General features: G+C 42.9%; 1 protein-coding gene across 5 annotated transcripts in view; it reads right to left on the minus strand.

The window, feature by feature from the left end:
- The window catches only part of nrxn1a (neurexin 1a), a 1,876,207-nt gene that overhangs the window by 1,763,458 nt on the left and 99,158 nt on the right, over positions 1-13,591 (minus strand). The window contains exon 1 of one of the 5 annotated variants that reach the window (XM_087991360.1): positions 403-423. The exons of 3 other annotated variants lie outside the window; for them this stretch is intronic. The gene's annotated coding sequence lies outside the window, so the exon portion shown is untranslated. Of the gene's footprint in view, positions 1-149; positions 256-402; positions 424-13,591 lie in introns of those variants that run through there. One more of the 5 variants, XM_087991359.1, reaches the window with a different exon arrangement.

The raw sequence follows: 13,591 nt of genomic DNA on the forward strand, positions 1-13,591 counted from the left end.
CCCTCTCCCTCACAGACACACTCACACACACCCCGCCACGCCAGAAAGCTCTCTCAACTGTACCGTCTGTGCCACCACGGAAAGGAATAAGAACCATTCCAGCACCTCCACGAAATAAACAGTGGAATGCACCATAAAGAACTCCTCACCCACAACTGTTGTACATTTAATGGCGACCAGGTAGCGAAGTGATAACTGCAGGAGGACACCTTAGGGTGGGCTTCAATCTGGTGTAAAGATTGAACATTCCCCCCCCTCCCCCGCGAGCAACCGAACTTGGAGCTAATGTTGCTTCAGACCGAGTCACACCGACACAATCACAATCCCCTTCCACAATGATGCTAAGGACAGCTAACATTGACATGCCAAACCAAAAATAAAGTTTTGATTTTTAAAACTGACCTGCAGGTGGGGTAACAAATTCAAGAAAGATTTAGCAGTAACTATTCATTGGTTCCTTTGTCTTCCAGGATTCTAAGCTACCGTTTGCAAGCTATCAGGAGTGGTTCAGTGGGTAACACTTCTGCTTCAGAAGGTTACAAGCTGCACATTCTACTCCAGGGCTAAACGCTAAACTGTGGCGAATACTGGACGTGCTGTTTCTCAAATGAAATGTTTAACTGGGGATTCCCAGCTGGATATAAAAGATCTCAAGGTATTCTTTTGAAGAAAGGCGTAGCAGTTACCCCGACCCCTAACAAATGTTTCATCCTCAAATAACATGAACTTCCTTGGCTAGAAAGGTCTTGAGGCATCCAGTGGCTGTAAAATGCACTTTACAAGTCCACAGCTTCCTTTTCCCCTTTGAACACCAGAAACGGCCAGGAACTCTCTTGAAACGGTCCATGACTACTTTATTCAATGACATAGTCTTACCAGGGCTGTTCCCTCATTACAGACAGACAACTAGTGGCAGTTTAACGTTGAGGGTTACCATGTCTCAGGCGAAGGAAGAGATGAGCAAGTTTTTCATAAACACCTCATAAAGTCGGTGGGAATTGTACTCACGCTGTTGGTGTCACTCACCAGTAATCCAATAGACTGAACTAACCTTAGGTGGATGACTATCACTTCATTGTGCAATCCTGAGCTGCTTTATTTGATGTGCAGTTCCGAGTCTACACTGGCAGGTTATACTATAAATTAATCAGTGCACACTTCATCTAAATTTCTTGCCAAAACACCTGTCAGTGACTTCAGCGGCCATTGGCTTCCTCCGTCTGCAACGACAAACTAATTATCTTTTGCAATTTTGGATGACCCAAGCATAGCGTGATACATTTAAGTCCTCGGTAGTTTACCCAGCTTGACGGCGTGCGGAAATTATTTTGAGTTATGGATACATTCAGCTCCCATATTCAGAAACATGTAAAATTACAGATTTTCCGATCAATTCGAAGGTCAGGTTATTAATTGTAGATACCTGAAATGTCCCAGAAGAAAACAAACTGTAGGGTGAGGTAAAGGAGAGTGAAATTAGATTGTATTTCACTCACGGTTCATGAACAAAGCAGTGGCAAATACATTCATTTCAGGGGCTGGTGACCAGCTTAGCAAGAGCATCTGAATTCTGTTCAGTGCCATATTTTCTTGGTCATATTCCAAAAGTCCCACTGGCCACCTAAAACAGGTATTGGGCACCTTGTATATGCAAATGATTTATTGCCACATCCCAATTTTTAAACAGTTACAAACTGTGCACACATGCTCATGATTTGATACCTTATATGCAACTCTCTACAGCAAGTTACTACTGGCCAGTCAGCTTGTGTTTTCTTTCTGCACCATAAACTACAAGCTAATGACTGCCATCTGACCTGGCCCAAAATAGTCTGGTGAGCTGCCTCAGAAGGTTCAACATATACCCACAATTCAGTGCAGTTATTCAGATAAGATCCACTGTCCAAACACAACTCGGATTCTGGTACCAATGTCAATTCCAGGCCGAAAACCACCTGAATAACCAAGGGTATTTGTTTGTCTGTATCTGTCTTGATGTGTGTGTGATGGTTTTAGAAGGGGTTAGAGTTTTAACCAGTATAGCCATACAGTATGTTAATAGTTTAAGATTAGATTAGATTAGATTAGATTCCCTACAGTATGGAAACAGGCCCTTCGGCCCAACGAGTCCACACCGACCCTCCGAAGAGTAACCCACTCAGGCCCGTTTCCCTCTGACTAAAGCACCTCACACTATGGGCAATTTAGCATGGCCAATTCACTTAACCTGCACATCTTTTGGATTGTGGGAGAAAACGGGAGCACCCAGAGTAGACATGGGGAGAACGTGCAAACTCCACACAGACTGTCACCCAAGGCAGGAATCAAACCCGAGTCCCTGGCGCTGTGAGGCAGCAGTGCTAACCACTGAGCCACCGTGCCACTCCCTAGCTCATGGCTATTTACTACTAATTAGAATTTTCCTCATTTGCAATAAATAGTAGCTCTTGTTAGGTCAGGAAGTTGGTCCATGTTTTCTGTTAACTTGCCTCCATCAGGCAGTTAAATTGGGGACTTTGTGTGTTTATTTATAAGGATGTTGCCAGGGTTGGAGGATTTGAGCTATAGAGAGAATCTGAATAGGCTGGAGTTGTTTTCCCTGGCGTGTCAGAGGCTGAGGGGGGGACCTTATAGAGGCTTATAAAATCATGAGGGACATGGATAGGATAAAATAGACAAGGTCTTTTTCTTGAGGTGGGGGAGTCCTGAACTGAAGGGCATAGGTTTATGGTGAGAGGGGAAAAATTTAAAAGGGACCTAAGGGGCAACCTTTTCATGCAGAGGGTGATGCATTTATGGAATGAGCTGCCACAGGAGGCTGGTAAATTACAACATTTAAAAGGCATCTGGATAGGCATATGAATAGGAAGGGTTTAGGAGGATATTTACCTTGTGCTGGCAAATGGGACTAGATTAGCTTAGGATATCTGGTCGGCATGGACAAGTTGGACCAAAGGTTCTGCTTACATGCTGTACATTTCTATGACTCTATTAACTCTTGTGGTGGGTACCCTGTTACAGCAAGGATATTGGCAAAATGGAGAGAGCTCAGAAAAGCTATACAGGATTTTGCAGGAAATGGAGGGTTTGAGATATAAAAATGAGACTGGAAAGGCTGGGATTTTTTTCACTGGAGTATAGGGGATTAAAGGGTGACCTTATTGAGGTTTAAATAATCATGACAGGCAGAGATAAGTTGAATGACAAGGGTTGTTTCCCTAAGGTGGGAACAGTTCAAAACTAGGGGTATATTTGTAAGGTGAGAGGAGACATTTTTAAAAGGACACGAGGGGCAATGTTTTTACAAAGAGAGTGGTTCATGTGTGGAATTAACTGCCAGAAAAGATAGTGAATGTAGATGCAGTTACAATATTCAAAAGACATTTGGACAAGTTCATGAATAGGAAAGACTTGGAGGGATATGGGCCATGTGCAAGCAGGTGGGACTGGTTTAGTTTGAGAACATGGTTGGCATGGACTGGTTGACCGAAGGGTCTGTTTGCATGCTATATAATTCTATGACTCTATGAGTAGTGGGATTTAAAAGTCAGCACACTTTCCTAGTTTATCATAACACAAAGATGTAAAGCATATGAAGCTAGGTGAATTCCAATAGAGAAGAAGATACTGTGTATTATACATTTCCCATTATTGTGAATATCTATTTCATAACTCATTGTAGAACACAATGTTTATCCTGATGAATTAAAGTGTTAATTGTAGGATAAGTATAAACTCTAGATTAATAAACTGGTGTACATCTAATCAGTATGCAAATCAAACAGGCTTGAATTAATTACAGGCAAAGTTAAGTGTGTTTGTCTTAGAAGGTCAGAAGTAGAAGTGTGAAACTCAAACAATGAATGAACCATCTTAGTACTTAATGCGGCCAGATGATCTACTTTTGTTTCAATAAAAGTGTTGACATTTTTTCTGTGGTTTGTTGATGAAATGAAGCTCAAGACAGCTGGTCAACAAGGAAGTTCCGTCACATAGACCGCAGTTCTGCGGAAATTGTCATAAACTCAAGTAGGGATGCAGTTTACACATATGAGTTACAGAGAAAAAAAAGTTCGGTTGAAAGTAAAATAATCAATATTCCCTTATGTTGAGAACACCACAAAGCATGCCATGTTATCATGGAGAGGGGGTATAGAATTAATAAGTTCTTTATCTAAAATTAATCTGGGTTTTTTCTAAAAGAGGGCAGATACATGTTTGGTCAACATGTAAGCTACATCACTTGATTGAGAGGAAGAAAGAGGTAAATGTTAGTTAGGCCTGCATCTTAAGAAGAAAAAATGCAGTCTCTTATTTGCTATGCAGAATGTGGGTGAAGGCTCAAGCTCAGTTTAGAGTTCATGAGGGGGAAAGAAGATTGGAGATTTGCATAGTTTGAGGCTGAAGGATTAAAAATACAATGGTCCCTACAGTTAAAAATAGATAACTTTGTGGCAGAAAGCTGTTACTTTGGGGGTTGAAGTGAAGAATAGCATTAAGCAATCAGATCAATTTAGAAGGATTTCCAGGAAATTTCATAGTTTGGAGAATATAGAACAGAAAATTTAAAGTGATTCATGGAGAGTTGCAGCAGACTTTGGCTTGTTCCAGGAACAATGAATAAATATTCAAGATTCTTGTAACTTATCATGGAATCCTTGGGTGGAGAAAAATGTTTAACTGACCTTTCATTATAAATCTTTGGAAACTATAATCCTATAAAGTAATGATGCATACTTTGTTAAATTTCTTTTCATAAACAATAACGTCTCTGATTAAAAGTGTGAAATCTCTTGTGGTGTAGTTCTATCAGTTAATTATTGGTGTTTGGATTTTTCTTTCAACATTAATAGTGTTTTAACATTAAAATCATTCCAGACAGCTTGGGTTGAATTTTTTATTCAGTGAAGACACTGGGTTTGGTGGTAGTTGTGACAACTAATTTGTATATCTAACCAGTCTTCCAGTACTTTCCTGCCTCCAGACATTTTGCAAGAGGCTGTTTCTAGGGAGAGTAACAGCTATAGCAGGCACACAATCTGGCCAATGACAGTGCCTACTGAGGACACTGTCACAGGCTGTGTGGATGTTTCCAGAAACATTCCCTGCTGAAACTGGAGTCCATTGAACAGATGGAGATAGAATTCAAGCATCAGATCACAAAGTCAGTGATACTGAAAATAATTCCCTTCCATACCTTATAATTAAAAATGGCAAAGGGATACAGATATGATCACAGGTCATCCTGTGGCAGGGCAATGTTGGCTTGTTGCTTTGGCCACATTTTACTTTTAAATATTTTAGTCTTCAGAGGAAACTCCCATCTCAAGATCCTCTCTTTCTTTTTTACCTATATCGGCAACATTCACTTTTCTGGTGAGGTTGCTTGCTGAACAGAACCGAGTTCCCTGACTGTGGAGCCCAGTATTGTCTTTACATCTTCATGGCTCCAGGAAGTGCCTAATTAATTGACCACCTTCTTAAAAATCTCCTTCCTAGTCTTGCTGCTGGAATTTCCAGTTCAGTACCTCATTTTACTCCGATGGTAGGATCATGATCTAAAAATGATGAAAATCTAGCTACTTCATTCTTATGACAAACTGCAAAGACAATTTTCTGCATCCAGTGTTTCCATATGCCCCAATTAGTTTGCACTAGGATGGAGGTTATCTTGTGGCTAATCAAAATGAGTGTGATAGTTTTCTGATCCAGGTCTTCCCATGTGGCTTTAGTACTCAGATATCAGGTTTGGATTTGACATCTAAACGACATTTAAGTTTTAAATTAAGCTTTTGTAAACTTGTTCAGACATACGATGACATATCTCTGGGGAAAGTGGCATTAAACAAAGATTGTACAGGTCACAGTGAGGGAAATCACCCCCCTATAAAATCTCAACACCTAAATTATAAATATACTCTGTATCAATATGAAATTGACAATATAATTTCAGCCTAACTTCTAACACAGTTAGTTGGATTTTTATGCTTCAACAGTAGATCTGTGGTACTTGAGCTTTTAAAGTAAGAAAATAAAGTTTATATTTGAAACAAACACAGAGAATGCTGGAGAAATTCAGCAAGTCTGGTAGCATCTGTGGAGAGGGAGACAAAGTTAACATTTCAAGTCTGGTGTGGCTTTTCTCCAGAACTTCAGAGTTTATATAAACAGCAGAATATATATTTTCCCACATGTATTTCTTTTTACTTCTGTAATACTGGAACAGGCGACTGATACAGGTCGTTAAGCTCTTAATTGTGCACTTTGGTTAAAAGAACTTCACATATGGACATTTCGTCAGGTATTGATTATTTTCAGAAATGTGGCCATGATTACTATCTAGTAGTGATGAGTAATTGTACCCTGGTGGCAGTCATTTCAGATTTACCTGCCAAGGTTGGAGTTTCTGGGAAAGAAAACATGTCAGTAAAATAAATGGTATGTTTGCCATTGTTTTCAAAACTCTTGAACAATTACATTTTAAAATTATTTTAATTAAAATATTTTTAGTAGACAATTTCTAATGATGCAAGGCTCTATATAACAATTTTATGTGCACATGTGTGCATAGACACACTCGCTCAAGAAATTAGTGTTTAACATAGAATCATAGTACCTTATCAAACTGGATTTTATTTGGTTAAAAATCACACAACACCAAGTTATAGTCCAACAGATTTAACTGGAAACACTAGCTTTCAGAGCGCCGCTCCTTCATCAGGTGGTTGTGGAGGACACAATTGTAAGACACAGAATTTATAGCAAAAGTTTACAGTGTGATGTAACTGAAATTATACATTGAAAAATACCTTGATTATTTGTTGACTCTTTCATCTGTTTGAATACTATGATAGTTTCACTTCTTTCATATGTAAATCACGAAACATTTTTTTAAAGTTACGTTCTCAGGTTAACTGTAAAATTGGTGTTAGCTAGACAATATATTGAAGGTGTTAGCCCCCTGTATTCTCTTTCTGTGCCATAATGTTTAGACTGATTCTAATGTAAAAAGTGAGTTAACAGAGTCCTTCATGAATTGATGCAGTCCCCGAGCAAAGCACAATGCAACTCTGCAAGTCCAAATTCACCCCACAAACGTATATGTATATGTGTGCATGTGTGTGTGTGTGTGTCTGTCTGTCTGTCTGGGGTGGGGGGTTGTGAGTGTGAGAGAGAGAGTGTAGAGTGGTCTAAGTCTGTGAGAGGATGCATATGTGAGTGTGGGAGTCTGTGCGCCTGTAGGGGTGTGTGTGAGTGTCTGTGTCTATGTGTGTCTGTGTGTATGTGTGTGTATAGGAGTGTGTGCGTCTACGTGTATCCGTGTGTATGTGTGTGTATAAGAGTGTGTGTGTATGTAGGAGTGTCTGTGTGTGTGTGTGTATAGTACAATGGTGGTCACCTGTAGTGTGACATGAACCCAAGGTCCCGGTGGAGGCCCTCCCTATTGGTACAGAGCTTAGCTATCAGCCTCTGCTCAGCCACTTTTCGCTGCTGCCTGTCCTGAAGTCCACCTTGGAGGATGGTCACCCAAAGGTCCGAGATTGAATGTCCTGGACTGCTGAAGTGTTCCCCAACTGGGAGGGAACTCTCCTGTCTGTTGATTGTTGTGCGGTGCCCATTCATCCATTGCCGTAGCCTTTGCTCGGTTTCCCCAATGTACCAAGCCTCAGGGCATCCTTGCCTGCAACGTATAAGATAGACAACGTTGGCTGAGTCACATGAGTACCTGCCACGTACATGGTGGGAAGTGTCCCCATGTGTGATGGTGGTATCCATGTCCACACTCTGACACGTCTTGCAGTGCCTACCGTGACAGGATTGTTTGGAGTTGTCCTGAGAGCCGGGCAGCTTGCTACGAACAATGATCTGTTTGAGGTTTGGGAGTTGCTTAAAGGTGAGCAGTGGGGAAGGTCTTGGTGAGGTGCTCATCCTCTTTGGTAATGTATTGCAGGTCACGAAGAACATGGCGTAGTTCTTCAGCTCCTGGGAAGTACTGGACAACAAAGGGTACCCTGTCGGTTGCAGCACATGTCTGTCTCCTGAGGAGGTCATTACAATTCCTTGCTGTGGCATGTCAGAACTGGTGGTCGATGAGTTGAGCATCGTACCCCATTCTCATGAGTGCATCCCTGAGTACTTCCAAGTGCCCATCACATTCCTTCTCATCTGAGCAAATTCAGTGTACGCATAGGGCTTGTCTATAGGGGATGGCTGTTTTAATATGTTTTGGGTGGAAGCTGGAGAAGTGTAGCATTGTGAGGTTGTCTGTGGGTTTGCGGTAGAGTGTGGTGCTGAGGTGCCTATCCTCGATGGAGATTCATGTGTCCAAAAATGAGACAGATAGTCAAGGGTAGTCCATGGTGAGTTTGATGGTGGGATGAAACTTGTTGATTTTTTGGGGGATCCAGTGATGAGGTTTGTGTGGACCCAGATTCAGGTGGCAAAGGCCTTCCTGCTTTGAACTCCATCAAACTGCAATTTTATGTTGAGGCTAATTAATGGCTGTCAAGTGGGGCTTTGTCAACCTCTCAAATTCCAGGGACAGACCTTGATATGGCAGTCACACTGTCACCCAACACAGAAGGATGTACTGCTGACATGTTTGAAAGCCACCATTACCCAAACCCTAATTTAAGTGGAGGCCTCCAAGAACCTGGCAGCCCACCCATCCTCCCTTCATAGAATCTATAGAATCATGGAATTCCTATAGTGTGGAAGCAGGCCATTCAACGCATCAAATCCACATCGACCCTGGGAAGATCATCCCACCCAGACCTAACCTCTGTGATCACCAGCAATCCTCACAAGGAAATCAAAGTGGGCACAGTAGAGGCAAGGTTCCAAGTGACAGAAGACAACAAGAATATTACTGAATTCAGTTTTCTCGCACCTTTGAGAAATTAAGGATTGAACAAGATTATATCTCGATTTGGAACTGGTAAAGTTGATTTTGAGCAGTTTGAAAGATTGCTGCATAAGTGCACATCATGTTCTGGTACTGCTCAGTGAGCCAGCACAATGTCTAATTAAGAAAAAAGGACTGATGATGCATTTGAAGACATTGGAGAATTCAACCCTAACAAAGAGAACTGGCATATTCACAACTAAAACTTATATTTTGTCTGAAAAGAAAGGAGTGTATGTTTTCCATTCCATCTTGGGGCTAGATCAATGTTGCTTATGAAACTCCAGAGTGATCGAAAATGCTGAAACTAATGAGATTCTGAACTTATATTATCATAAGACTAAGAATGAAATTGCACAAAGACTTATGTTCCATCAAAGAAAGCAGTTACAAAGTGAAATTGCTAAGAATTAAAGTAAATCTGCTGTTGCTCTGGATATGAACATCAAAATCAACATTCAAGACACATCTGTATGAGACCTAAAGAACAATGCAATCCACATCAAGCTTTTGAGGAAAGGCAATAGCTGATGTGGAAGGAACCTGGTGATGAGGCCACAACCATAGGAAATCCAGAAAGTTAAAATTACCAGCTGTAAGCATTAAAAGTATGTATATATTTATGGACTATGAGAAACTGGGATATGGAACCGTTTGGGCATTCCTGGGCTTTATCATATATGATTTCTTGGAAAACATCAAGAATCAAGGAGAACTGTGGGTTATTTGTTGTTTGCTGGTAAAAAAAAAACAATTTTAGAAAAGAAGACAACCCATAGCTTTAAAAGAGTTTAGAGATTGCTTTCAGTCCTTAATGGCTTGGCAAGTACACATAAAAATAAATCCTTGGATTTATGCTGCCATCACCATGTATTAGCCTCTGGACCTTTGGTTTCTGTTTTGTTACAGGCTTGGGAGCAGTTGGCAGTTGGATGAAGGCTGACAGAACTTTGCAATCTCTCTGTCTGTCTGTAAATAAAACATAACCCTTGTAAGAAAATCAGCTGTGAGAGAATTATTTTCAGGGATGTAAGGCGGGGCAAAAATCCCCATTAGCTTGTGGATGCACCCTGGACTAAAACCCTCTGAATTTTGGACACCAATTTATGGAAAGTGCTAAAATTTAATGAATGCTTGCACTAGAGAAGCTATGGGCCTCAACTGAACCAGGGAAGGCTGCTTGGGACAAACCGGCACCACTCCCCACCTCTTCCTCCGCTACATTGATGACTGCATTGGCGCCACCTCGTGCTCCCGCGAGGAGGTTGAGCAATTCATCAACTTCACCAACACATTCCACCCTGACCTTAAATTTACCTGGACCATCTCTGACACCTCCCTCCCCTTCCTGGACCTCTCCATCTCCATCAGTGACGACCGACTTGACATTGACATTTTTTACAAACCCACCGACTCCCACAGCTACCTAGATTACACCTCTTCCCACCCCACCTCTTGCAAAAATGCCATCTCGTATTCCCAATTCCTCCGCCTCCGCCGTATCTTCTCCCAGGAGGAGCAGTTCCACCATAGAACACACCAGATGGCCTCCTTCTTTAGAGACCGCAATTTCCCTTCCCACGTGGTTAAAGATGCCCTCCAACGCATCTCGTCCACATCCCGCACCTCCGCCCTCAGACCCAACCCCTCCAACCGCAACAAGGACAGAACTCTCCTGGTGCTCACCTTCCACCCTACCAACCTTCGCATAAACCAAATCATCCGCCGACATTTCCGCCACCTCCAAACAGACCCCACCACCAGGGATATATTTCCCTCCCCACCCCTCTCCGCCTTCCGCAAAGACCGTTCCCTCCGTGACTACATGGTCAGGTCCACGCCCCCCTATGACCCACCCTCCCATCCTGGCACTTTCCCCTGCCACCGCAGGAACTGTAAAACCTGTGCCCACACTTCCTCCCTCACCTCCATCCAAGGCCCTAAAGGAGCCTTCCACATCCATCAAAGTTTTACCTGCACATCCACCAATATCATTTATTGTATCCGTTGCTCCCGATGCGGTCTCCTCTACATTGGGGAGACTGGGCACCTCCTAGCAGAGCACTTTAGGGAACATCTCCGAGACATCCGCACCAATCAACCAAACCGCCCCGTGGCTCAACATTTCAACTCCCCCTCCCACTCTGCCTAGGACATGGAGGTGCTGGGCCTCCTCCACCGCCGCTCCCTCACCACCAGACGCATGGAAGAAGAACGCCTCATCTTCCGCCTCGGAACACTTCAACCCCAGGGCATCAATGTGGATTTCAACAGCTTCCTCATTTCCCCTTTCCCCACCTCATCCTAGTTTCTAACCTCCAGCTCAGCACTGTCCCCTTGACCTGTCCGGACTTGTCCGACCTGCCCTGTTCCTTTTCCACCTATCCACTCCACCCTCTCCTCCCTGACCTATCACCTTCATCTCCTTCCCCACTGACCTATTATACTCTATGCTACTCTATCCCCACCCCCACCCTCCTCTAGCTTATCTCTCCACGCTTCAGGCTCTCTGCCTTTATTCCTGATGAAGGGCTTTTGCCCGAAACGTCGATTTCGAAGCTCCTCGGATGCTGCCTGAATTGCTGTGCTCTTCCAGCACCACTGATCCAGAATCTGGTTTCCAGCATCTGCAGTCATTGTTTTTACCAAACTGTGTAATACACAAGCCTAGGGGCAGCTGTCTGGAACAGAGGTTAGCTTGAAAATCTAAAGCAAGACCCTCATTCACGTCCCAGCTTAAGACAATAAAATCCAGACTGCAGAACAAAACAACTTCAGACCTTCCGGAGTCAACAGAGGTACACGCCATTCAACTCTTGATCAGTGCTCGGGCACAGAAACACCATTGTGCTACATGTAAATCTAACCTTTGGCCATAACAGCCTTCATGCTACTAATCAAACTTTTAATTAACACCCATTCAATACAGGACATTCCAAACCATTGAAAACAGTGATTTTATAAACCTCTATAACGTCATCCATCAGCCTCTGACACTTCAGCGAAAACAACCCCAGCCTATTTAGCCTCTCTCTCTAGCTCAAATCTTCCAATCCTGGCAACATCCTTGTAAATCTTTTCTGAACCCTTTCAAGTATCACAACATCCTTCTGAAAGGAAAGAGACCAGAATTGCACGCAATATTCCAAAAGTGACCTAACCAATGTTTTGTACAACCACAACATAGCCTCCCAACTCCTCTATTCAATGCTCTGACCCAATAAACAAAAGCGTACCAAATGCCTTCTTCATGATCCTATCGGTGAGACATGCATTTCAATGAACAATAGGTGTTATTTGGTTGCCAGGACATGGATCTCTTTGCATCTGTTCAGGAGCTGTCCTGATCCTCATTGATGGGTTGTGAGGAGCCAAATATCAACCCAACAACTCTTTCAGCTCTGCCATGGGCTTTTATCTCTTGTAGAGAGAGAAAGGGAGTGATTGAATGGGATGACATTGGTAGGCATTGTTGATAGTGTTGGTGCAGATGGGGGAAAGCTAGTGAGGTGTGCAAAGGGCCCCCATCCATCACCTCAGAAGAGCATAAATTCTCCAGAAAAAGTATTGTAAAGACTACATTCCATCACCAGCCTAGATACTGCCACCTTGGTGGGTATTTTATCTAGATCAGAGTCAGCAGCATCTGCAGGTGAGCATTTCACTGCCACATCTCCATAACTGATCAAGGGAGAAGCAGCCCAAAGTCACTGGCACTTGGAGTATTGCCAAAAACCAGCTAGAGATGGCTCCCTGGCATTGGCAATCAGGGGTTTCATCGCAATTCCCACGTAGACAGGTGAGCTACGGGCAGGTTTGTCAGAGTACCGGGCAACAGATGCATGACTGCAGAAACACAGTTGGGACGCTGCTGCCTCAGGCATATGACTTCCTCCAGGACAAGTTGGTGGCTGCCATTGGGAGCCAGTCCAGCAGTCTCAGAACCTGCTGAATATGAGGATGGATATGTACCCCATTATCCTAACCACTGGTGCTCACCGCTAATGGCAAAGCGACAGAGGAACAAGGGACCATGAGTTCACTCTAGTGCTCCATGTTCACAAGCAGGGAGAGGTGCGCCAATGGGCACCCAACCAGAGGAAAAAATACATTAAGATTCCTGGAGGTTTCCTCTCAAGACACCTTAGGAGTTGCCATGTTTTTCATAAACACCCTGCCTGCAAATCTCTGTCCTATCAGAGTCCAGGCTGAGGAAGGGAGGCACATTCACCTTGGCAAGGACATATTCAGCATTTCTGGACCCTCTAAACACCAGCACTCTGGGTATAGTTGTATAGGGTTTCTTGCCAATGTTTGACTTTGAGACTTCATAGTGTCCAAGGTCAATGCTGAGGACTTGTCACAGTTCATCCAATTTTGGCACAAGCCTCTGGATGTTCCTTAGGACAACTTTGTGTCAGCTTGATGGTTTGATACAACTGAGCAGCTTGCTAGGTCAAATCACATAATTTTTAAGAGTCAACCACTTTACTGTGAGTCTCTCTTTATTATTCTTTCATGCTATGAGGCTACCATTGGCAAGGCTAAAATTTGTGGCCTATCCCTAATGCAATCACATGTAAGTCAGACTCGGCAAGGAAGGAAGATTTCCTCCTCCAGAGGAAATTTGTAAATGGAGACAGGTTTTTACAATAACCATTACATGTTCATTGTTATGTTAGCTTT

The sequence above is a fragment of the Chiloscyllium plagiosum genome, unplaced genomic scaffold (genome assembly GCF_037043375.1).
Source record: "Chiloscyllium plagiosum isolate Xiang-an unplaced genomic scaffold, Cpla_swu_hap1 HiC_scaffold_10, whole genome shotgun sequence".
NCBI lineage: Eukaryota > Metazoa > Chordata > Chondrichthyes > Orectolobiformes > Hemiscylliidae > Chiloscyllium > Chiloscyllium plagiosum.